Genomic DNA, 11,528 nt, shown 5'->3' on the forward strand with positions numbered 1-11,528 from the left:
ATTGCATTGATGGTGGCCATGTTCAATCAGAGTGCGATGTAAAGAAGTAAGTGTGACACAGCATTTGGAAGCATGGAGTCTAGGCTATAATATGATGTTGTTTATGGTAGTCTATGACTATGGCACCTGGTTTGTGAACTTAGATATCCTAACAGGAATTTGTCTTCATACAAAACTGTCTATCAAAACTGTTTGAGATACAAACGAATAACTATCTCAGTTCCACTCAGTGGGGAAAAAAACAATATTTTATTTACAAAGTAAAAGCAGATTCAAAGGGGTGTGCTTGGTTTCAAAACTGTGATTGAATACACATGGATGATTCCACGCGAACGTCAACTTGAGTATCCAACAATAAAATGATGTTCAAATGAAACCATATTCCTTAGTGTCCTTGAAGTTGGAATCATGACTTTCTTCATAAGATTTCAGGCAAAATATGGAGTATATATTAAGACTTTTAATGTTAGCAAACATTGTATGATTTCATAGATGTCTAAGAATTTGAGAGTAGCAACATTTCTCCAGGCCTATCGTTTGGCTTTTTATCAAAACACAGGTTGGGCACCTGTGTTGTTACTGGGTTTTTTGGGAGGACGTCACAGCCACACTGGGGCATCGATGGCCATGGCAGCATTAAATACAGTCCCTGGTTGTCTTCCTATTTGCTGAACGGTTCCTGATGTGTCATTTACATCACTACTATGGTACCCAGGATATGAATGCAACCAAACATGGATGCCAAAGTTTGCACACAAACCCTTCGTTCCACTTGTTAAATGTATTACTAAAAAGCTTGCTGATTTAAGGGACAGCTTTTTAGGAGGGGGTTGTGCAAGTTTGCTGCTTTGACTCCATTCTGTCCACCTCCCAGACTATGAAGATCCCCGGCTGCTGTGATCCTGGACAGGTTTAAAATAAAAAAATTCTCACCTTGTGTAAAAGCGATATCACCCTGTCTCATACATTTCACCACCGATCACAATCTGACTCAAAGTGAAGTTCAGGTGTGCAGTAGGTCGTTTTGGGAGAGGGACGTACGGCTGTGTCTGTTCTAATGAGCTAGAAACATTCATCACTCTTTCGTCTTCTAAAACAATCATTTGTTAGCAAGGTGGGACTTGTCATCTGGAGAGAGATTTCGAGATGTATCATCATGTGACGTGAGTGCACCTTTATAGGCATGTTCCCACATTAGAAAAGAAAACTGCGTTCAAGGCAATGTGCTGCATATCTTAGCTCAATTGGAAATGACCATAAACACGGGATCACGTAATCTGTAATGCTTCACTGATACATATCGAATCCTTAACAACACAACTGTTTGCAGATGGCAAGTCTCATACAGTGTGAGCTCTTCTAATTACTGTTGTTTGAAAAACCACAGAAGAGGTTATTTTACTATATCAAAGGTTAGCCTTTCCCACCATCTATTTGCCAAAGGGATAAAGAAATTCAAATCCAGGTTAGCATCTGTTTTGTGTTCAGGTTATAGCCTGTTGATTCAGAGCTTCTACACTCCCACCATCTGTGTGTGGTGACATCATTTTATGTACAAATATAATATACCTGTGACATCACTCTAATTATGGCATCAAGCTTTTGCAGAAAGCACCTGATTCCTCCACAACAGAGCATGTATGACGGATGTGCACATGTGGCTTTGTTCTAAACAAACAGATATATTGTTTATAACATAACTAACACCTCCGCATCCTTCATGATTGCAAAAAAAAAAAATCCTTCCAGTGGCATGATCTAGATGTCTGAAAATCCTTCTGAACTGGTTACACTTTCTCACCAATATCTTCCTTGACCCCTTTTAATAAATGAAACAAAGCAATTTGGCTGCTTCATCCTGTCGGAAGACTTGCTTTTTTGAACGCCAACAGCAATTCAATTAAATAAATAAACAAAGCCTGCAAATTTTCTGAACCACCTGGAACACATTTCTTTTATTTGCACCGGTAATAACGTTTTCTTGAAGTTAATGGCTCAGAAACACAGTTACAGTGTTGTCACTAGGCCATGGGGACACAGAGCTCAGGCCCATTAAGCCTCTTCACACGACCCATGAGGGAACTACAGTTCAGGAGGGGTCACTGTAAGATAACAGATGTTTGGCTCTGTCAAGGTGGACACACCTATTCTGATGGTCAGATATCTTATCTCGGGTCTAAACAACTACGTATGTACTTTTTAACTAAGCTCAAGTCAGGTGAAGTTCCAGCAAACGGTGTTTTTCTAGGTGTTCCCGAGATTATAGGAAATTACACCTTTTTATACTGAGGAGCAGGACAAATAGTGGATTCTGTGGAAAACTGAAAGTGCCAGTGCTCAAAATCCAAAGTTAAATAGGCAAAACCCTGAGGTTGATTATTTTACAGATGAGCCAGTGTGATGTTATTCATTTGTTGTGTCCCTCTTACTTCCAAATCCACCAGCATGAGGCATTTAGGGAACTGAGTTCTTATGAAGTGGGACCTAATGATTGGAGATACAAACAAAAAACACCAGCAAGGAACAAGAGTTTTTCTGTACAAGGCAAACAAGCTTTGGTATCCATTGAATGTGGAAATCCAATGTCAGAAAAACTATTGGTCAAACATGGGTTTAGTTGTATCTCTCAAATTTGTGGCGGTGTTTAGCCATAGCATGTACATTTATTTCTATGCACCAAACATCACAGTAACTTCACAGTAATACAAATAATAAAAATGAAAATTGCTAATTGCCAACTGGTCCATGCTATTACCATCTTAAAACAGTTAGGGGCAAATAAGAGCAAAGTCTTCGGTGAGACTAATGGGTAGTAATTATTTTTGCGCAGAATACAATTATTTTGATATAAATGCATTGCTTGCCTTTCCAATAAAAATAGGTTTAAAAATGCGAACATATATTTTATGGAAAGAGTTGGAACATTCTACACCAGGGGTATTGAACTCATACCCTATGAGGGCTGGGGCCTTTTGGTTTTCTGTTCTACCTCATCATTAGTTGCGCCCACCTTGTGTCCCGGGTCTAAATAGGTGGCTTCAATAAAAACATGGAGAGGAACTGGCTTCCAGGGCCAGAGTTGAATACCTCGGTTCTACACAAAGCATTGTGTTGCCTTGAAAGCATGACATTTTGATTCAAGTTCTATTTGACTCTCTCTTCTTCCTCTGAATGCAATTGATAATGAGGTAGAACAGAAAACCACCAGGCTTCCGTCCTCATAGGGTAAGAGTTGAGTACCCCTGTGAGTACCATTCATCTGAACAGAATCTTTCCAGGTCCTTGATATCCTTTTAAAAAACGTTTTCTAATGGCCAATTGACAGTTTTTCTTTTGTCATTTTGATGTCTTTAAGATAACTTGCAAGGTTAGACATTTAATACCCCAAAGACCTATTCTAGGGTACTGTTTGTGGACTCTGAGTTCAGCAGAGTCTTCCCAGTGCTACTGACCAAACTCTACGAACTTCATCTATCAGTCGATCGCTGACTTCCTGGTGAACAGGAGGAAGCAAGTAAAGATGAGTTTGCACTTTTCAGACTCACCCCTCAGCACTGAAGTAGGTTCCTATGCCTTCTCTACTCAATCTACACCAACTGCTCCATTTCACCAAGTACAATTCAGAGTCTACTGTATGTCCATGTATTTAGAAAGGTGATTATTTTTAGCTTATTGATAACAGTGGCGTCCATAACACCTTGACACCTACCTGTTAAAGACAGTCTTTATTAAAAAGGTCTTTGTTAATTACGTACATTCTTTCTAACAACTCTGTTGGCTGTAACTTGCTCTTTAATAATGGTTTTCTTTGTACATTGACTATCTGGGTAGCAATTGTTACAATCTATTCTGTGACAAAAATGTATTTGTCCCAAGTGTGAACCTGCATGCAGTCAAACAGATTACTTCTAGATGTTCCTTTGTATTTAAAGGGATTAACCAACCGTGGGCTTTTCATGCATTTGGCCTTGAGCTTCTCTTACTGACTACTGTTAATTGATTTGTTGCAAAAAGCCTCGGTTCCCAAATGCATTTCCGAGACTCCTTCAACCCTAGGGTTGCAGGTTTGACACCCACCTGGGGACCAATATGAAAATGTGTGCGTTTACTACTAGTGTAAGTCACAAAGGCAGGCCTGAATTGAAAGGCAGAATTGAGCACTTAATTTAAATACATTCTGTGTGTTTAACCTGTGGACACTGCTACCAACACTACAGTCTAGGCCTTGGAGAGTCATACTGGAGTCAAGGGAAACAATTACTTTCAGAAGACGTATGTTGGCCTTGGCACACTTATAAAGATAAACACTTGTCAAAAGAGAGAGGTGGCAATGCCTGCGGTTTCTGGAGGTGAATATGGACTTAAGTAATGTGGAAAATAATAGAAATGATGACATGCATATTAAACAAATCTGCCGAATATCTACATTCTACATTCTACATTCTGAGTTCACTCATTGCCAGTTGCTTTCTAATGACTCCTCAGAAAGAGTTCACACAAGTCCACGGTGCTCCTAGGAAACAGGGCACCTGTCTGTCTGGCTTTGCAGTACTCCTTTACCTCCATTATAACTTCACTCAAGCATTCCCTAGACATCCACCCCCACCACTCAAAATACCAGTGGAGAGGTTAACCTTTGTGATCACCACAACTCACCATGAACCTGATGGGCTGCACCAACATTGCCAGAGAAATGAAAAATATCTGTTCATTACTGGATAGCGCTATGGAAAGTACATTGTCTTCCTTGACAATGCCCTTTTCTCTGACTTACAATCAAGAAATTGAATTACGGGGGGGGGTATAAAACCCAAAGGGAACCAGTTTTTATTGGTTCCGCAAATAACCTCTTGAAAAAACATTTTTAATTTTTTTTATTTCATATTGTTCTTGGAGGTTCAATTAAAATGTGTTCTGTACCTTTTGCAATTTTTTCCTTGAAGAACATTTTTGGAGGTTCCCCCACAATTTCAGTGTCAAGGATCTGTTTTTCTTTAAAAGCATGATACCTGTCATTGTATTTTGTGGTTATCACATCTCATTTCTCATTGCTAGTGAATGTATCTCAAGGAGCATTTGAATGTATCCAACGTCAATTTAAAACTCCTCTACTGATAATTTCCCACCTGCCAGTTGGTTATGAACGCAGCAATTTTATGAAGGCTAGTGAACTTTGCCCAACTATAAACGAATGGTTTATCTTCTTTGTTAACACATGTCTCATTAGTGAAATTGTTAATACATCAACAAGATTGTTACTTCCTCGAAAGTGTGCAATCTTGCCTGCCACTGTGTTTAGCTAACGTTATATAATTGACAGATTTCCTCCTGGCCAGGATGGAGAATGACACAGTCAGCATACAGGAAACCTAGCTTAGTAAGCAGCCCAGCATGGCTATACAATCTGAGAATTTGCCTTTGTAGGGGATTTGGCAAGCAATTTAGCAACTTAGTACGTTCAGGATTTCCAGACCTAGACTGGAACATGTGTTAGTTATAACGTCTATCTATCTCTATCTTTTTTTTAAGTTTATTTGCCAGGCCTGCCCATTGTTTTCCTTGCTGCCAAGTGTTTCTCCAACGTATATTTATCCTATGTTCCTGCCTTTTTCTTCTTTTAAACAGGAATTTATTTTTGAAGTGACATTTGCAGATAAATAAATAAATCCATGGTAGAGAATCTGACAAAAAAGACCTCCAATTTCTGTTACATTTTCTGTAATTTTGCAATCTAGAATCAGAAGAAGTATCTGGAAAATCCGGTCAGAAAACAATCCAGTCAGAAAACGGAAACAAACATAACAACTAGCACCAACTGGCATGTGGGGAAGGTTCTTGAAATGTACCATCCAATAAAAATCTTGGGACTGGGAGCCAGAGGGCTGTTAAACTGTTTCAGCCAATATAGAATTCTCCAAACCTCCAAGGGAGTGACAGTGTGATTTTGTGAGGTACGGTTATGCAAGACTCAAAACCCCAATGAAAGCTAATTAAAGGAATCACAGTTTTTCTAAATTTCTTTCATCACCGCCAGTTCAGCCCTGTCTTTGGGCTCCATGCATGTCTAGGTGTTCAACCAAATCTAAGCACTGTGACACATAATGCTACAGAGTTGCTGAATAGGAATGGAATTGATGGGTTGGACCCCTTTGAACTAATCGTATTTAGTATTTTTCCATCTAGAGCGTTACAGTGCCTCTAAAGGGTCTAACCCCGCTGGGACTGTTCATTATCCGTGAACTGGGAAGACTGAATCCGTGCTTGTCACAGAGGAGGGGTCACAGAGGAGAGGACAAACGGGAAGGGGGGTCCTATGCCTCAAATCTACTTCCTTTCAGTGGCCTGCTTGGTGTTTTGTCCCTGAACACTGTGGTTTCTGTGATCCAAACATCCAGATGTTTAGGGCGACACATGGAATCAGAACAGAGCCGTGAGGGACGGATGGTTACAGGCCAGTTTTGGATTCCAGTCAGCCCTTCCTTCTCAGCCATGTCATCTGAAACCTGGAGACTTCTCCCTGTGGGCCAAATCCCAGCATGTTTTCTTGCACATGGTTATTTTCTATTAGCAGACTGAGGAATACAGTTGGTATTAACATTTTACAGGCTACTTTAAAGTAACCCACACAGCACGGAAATAATCCCTTTGATGTGTTCTAGTCCATCTGCCTAAAGTTGATAGCATGATTGCACAAGGAGCGATATTGCCATTCCTAATATTAAAAGAAACCTAGTACAATTAAAACATGTGTATGTATTGTATTCCATTCTACTCTAATTCATTTGTCAACCTATGTTTTGAATGTAATCTGAAGGTAATAAAATAAAGTTGGTAATGGGCCTAAAATATAGCAACACTTAAGTTGACCCAATTGCCATGCACTCGTTTATAGTGACCTGAATGAACCTAGTGGCGTTGAAATGTCAAATGTACAGTTCTTTAATATGTTCCTTTGTCCACATGTAATACACTTCCTTGGTAACATGTGGTTATGCCACCGAAACACGATTCTCAAAGAGGAAAAGAGAACGCGTAAAAATTGAAGTATACGGATCTATAAACTACAAGTAATTGAGTAATTGCATGTTGCTGATGGAGGCAGTGCAACATGCCTGTTTAGTTTTGTGTGTGGCAGGAAAGTGGTTTGCTTGTTTTATACTAACCAGCAGATATGCACACATACCCTTTAACTTGTGTGCACTTATCAAATTGTTAACATGACCGAGCAAGGCTGTATCTTCAGTATGCAGGAGTGTGGGAGGAAGAAGACGAGGCAATAAGTGGCATTATGGGTGGTATTTTCATGTTAATGACATGTTACATCTTGCTTAAACATCTTTTAAGAGCTTAAATCTATTGACACTTTTTTTACTGAAGTGTACAGTGACACAATGTGATAAAAGTTCTATGTTCATCCAATTATACTTGACACATACCATTCCCAGCCACACCAACCCCCACCTGTTGACAGTTGAGGAACTCCCCTTTTCAATCAATCAAATTGTCTTTGTTGGTGAGAATTAATTAGTTAATTTGGTCATAACAGCACACACCACATGTGTTCCATGTGAATTCAAATCATAGCAAGAACTTCAGCCACTCCGGAACTCAATACTTCAGCCACATTGCAGTTAAACCTACGCCTACAAAGCTGTGGGCTAATGCACACCTGTGTTTATCGTAATGTCTGCTTCTCTGGCCATTCTGTCTATGTCTTTGCAGAAATGTACACAAGAAGAAAACCCAAACAGACGTGGTTTTGTGTCAGTTTCAATAACGGGCTCTAGTCATATGAAATATCCATGATATAGTCCTTCAGTAGAAAACAAGCGACAGCATAATCACCGGCTTGCAGAGAAAACCACTGTGTTAAATAATTGACTGTAAACAGCAAGGGAATGTAAATTATCCACCGGCACCAATCTTAAAGGACTAAATGGACTTACCTTGTAATTTAAAATGGTGGAAGAGAAACCTCACACAAGGCATCATCAGTACAAGCTTTCCCCAAAAGAATATTTTGGTCATCAGTAACTCCTCTCTAGCATGCTACCCATCTAATTGGCTAAAGCAGGTGTTTATTCCTTCTTTCTAGGATTTAAATACTGTTTTTAAATTACATCATTGTGTACAGTTGGGTGAAATACATAATTACTTGTCAAATGCCGACTGCATCATTGGTAACAGTTCCACAGTTGAATGCCACTGATTACAGTCATGCTGATAATCAGACAGAAAACAGCTATTGTGGGAGAGAATTGAAGAAAAACAACTCTAAAGTGTTGCTTGTGATGAGACTTTCTTGACTATGTGAATTTTCATTAATATCTATAATATTCTTTAGAACACCTGGCTTTATCATTGTGCGTGATGATGGTCTCATCCCTTGGACAATTGCATCAGCTGAACCACATGCTTATGAAATAAAAAAGAAAGAACTGGATGGAAAAATGAAAACAATCTGATCTTCATCAAAGAACAGAGGCTTGCTCATATCAGTTCATGGGTACTGATTTTGATCCAAAAGGTTTTGTTTAGTAGCAGCAATATGGGTTTAATTACATTATACCATATGGTTTTGAAATTGAAGTTTGCTGTTACTGGAAGACATGCTGAAGTCGGAGCAAAAACACAGCCTTGCCTTCCAAAACTTGTGAAAAGACACCTTTTGATCTGATGTGTATAAAACAAAGCCCATAATTTTTTTAAGAATACATTGAAAATCCTAAAAACAAAAGCAGAGTTATCAACTATTTTGTATTCCGTTTCACTGAATTTTGCAAGAAATGTAAAACCTGTTTAGGATTTAGGGACCTCATCCCATTAGCTCCAGCTGTACCAGGACCTGAGATGGCCGTAACTGCATTTTCCAGCAGTTCTATTACCCATTTCATACTGGTGACAGGTTGCAGAGTGCCAGATCAGGGAAGCGAATCTCACAGTTGCACAGGGATTGAGCCCCAACACTTTTCACAGAGTTCATGCCACACAGGAACAACAAGACTACACACATTTTTATGTTACTAATGTCATTATTTGGGCAGACACTGGGCAGTTTTAATTTTATTACATTTTATTACAATTTAACTTTTCCTCTTACATTTTGTTTTTGTTTGGACAATCCCAGGATCATGGCAGTCAAGCAATGCAATGGCCATGCTCTAGCAACTTAACTGCAACGGAGCGCACAACACAATGAGGCTGATTGGCATTGATTGATTAATCAGTTTATTAGTGTTGTGGAAATCATGAAATGGAACATAGTGAGTAATAAAAGATTGACTAATTGGGTTATAGGCATAATTAGATTTGATGATATGCATGTAAGCTACATCAACCCACATACCTACATGAAGTAATTGCTTCATGAGAAATTGCTTTGAAATTCCTATTAGTAATATACATGTGGTTGAAAAACACTCTACAACTGGTCAAAATGTAGATTACCCTCAGTATTGCAGTAAATCTCCTGGAAGATTCCAATGGTCCAATAACTTTTGAACTTTTTGTCCCTGTCTTTATATTCTCCTGCATACCTGTGTTTCAATTTCCTGTGGACTTAAACACTGGAATTCCAGACAACTTCAATAAAACTAAACCAATCCCTGATGGAAATCAAAGCTGCAGTACTCTGACAAGTAAATAGAAACGACATACTTGACTAGGCAAGGTTTGTGCCTCAGATTCACCCTGTTTTGTCGGCCGTCACTGATGACCAAACACACCAAAGACTATGCAATGTTGAGAGACATTTCTGGGGTTGTAGGAACATATTTTATTTCGATTTGTATCTCTGTTATCAATGTGCAGCTGTAGTGTTTCCTGTGCTGACTCATTGTGGTCAGAATACTACATTAGTTTTAATATATCTAACCGAAGCAGTAGACCCTACATCTCATCACCTCTCCTGAAGCTGTATCATGAAAGAACAGGTGTAATGCACTAGTGTCAGTGGGTGCAAGGACAGCGTACTACAAGAAACCTATTTTCACTGACAGGTCACGCACTGGTCTCACTTGTCACACACACTGAAAAGAAAACAAGGAGAGGAAAACATCAAAATTATGGCAGATCAAGCCTTTAATTCTGGACATGCTCTGGTACAATATTGCTTTTTCGATGGAGACCTGGCTAGGACTCAACTTCATTATATGGTCTTTTTGTTAACTGTTATATAATACAGCATCCGTAAATAATGTGAGGACATTTCCAGCACCTTGTTTTCTGTCTGTTTAATTCATGAAAAGTTCCTCAGTGGTATAATTTTGTGGGAGGACAAAGCTGTTGCTAAGCATGGGCATTCACCCACTGAAGCAATGCACTATTTCAACTGGCTCTCCATTGGAGGCCCTCTCTCAACATGCAGGAAGGTACTTCGAGGCTGCAGGGCAGCGTGGCTTTGCCTGGCTGTTTTGGCTGGATGCTAGAAAGCCATCAGCATGTTTGATGGGACTAAAGCCTCTGTGGACGAGGGATAAGGGGCTGGAAAGAAAGTCGGGATCAAACTCACAAAGAGGGAACGAACTCAAACCTGCACTTTGACCCTATTTCTGAAACCCTGGGCGTAAATTGGCACAGACAGTCCAATACATCGTGGATACAATTGGGGTATTCACACAGCCGTTTAGCTGCTGATCACAACAAACCGCCATTGGTGTCCCATGTGAAGTTGAATCGCTACTTGAACGCTGTGTGAAGTGGCCAGAACCCAACCAGGATTAACGTGTGCAGGTGGATAGCCGTAGTCCAAGAGGGGTTTCTGCACTCTAGCACTGGATGTTACTGTTACTATCACAGTGCCTTTGTTGTCCTCGGATCATCAGGGCTCCGACGTCATTAACTCCTGAACATCAACAGCACGCCCCATTAACTTTGAACAAGAAATGAAGTTTCACATTCACGTCTGGAGCTGACGCAACACCGATCCCAAGCATGAACTAATAATAATTCATGTCGATGTCTGCAGCCCAAATTAAACTCCAACAACTGCTTTGATGTTGCATCGCCCTCTGACCATTGGGTCTTGGAGTGCGTGGTGGCAGCTGGTACCATGTTCTCCCATCTCTTCAGAGCTCCCACCAACTGGGCAGTGTCCCCTTGCTTCTCTTGAGAAAGTGTAGAGGGGCTTGTTCACTCCCTGAGGAGTGGGAGAACTCAAGACTTACCACATGACAATAGCTTTGTACAAAGGACTGCGGGTTGACAAGATCAGAACTTGAATTAACTATATAGTACCTGAACATCAAGGTCAACAAGACCTCTGGAAAGTCTTTGGAGCCCTAGTTCATTATGTAGGAACTTATTCAGACATGCTAGTCAACTGCAACAATGTCATTCTTTGCAGACATTGCAGATACTGTTTGAAGGCTTCAAATTCACACAAAATCTGCTTAAAGATGGAACTTCATAAGAAATACTCCTGGTCTGAGTTAAGCGTACAGTCATGCGACTGAAAAAAGTCTGTTATGGTGAAGTATTGAACTGATTCAAAGCCCATTCATTTCAGCCAATGGAGTTCATCTGTTTTG

The sequence above is a fragment of the Esox lucius genome, chromosome 18 (genome assembly GCF_011004845.1).
Source record: "Esox lucius isolate fEsoLuc1 chromosome 18, fEsoLuc1.pri, whole genome shotgun sequence".
Classification (NCBI taxonomy): Eukaryota; Metazoa; Chordata; class Actinopteri; order Esociformes; family Esocidae; genus Esox; species Esox lucius.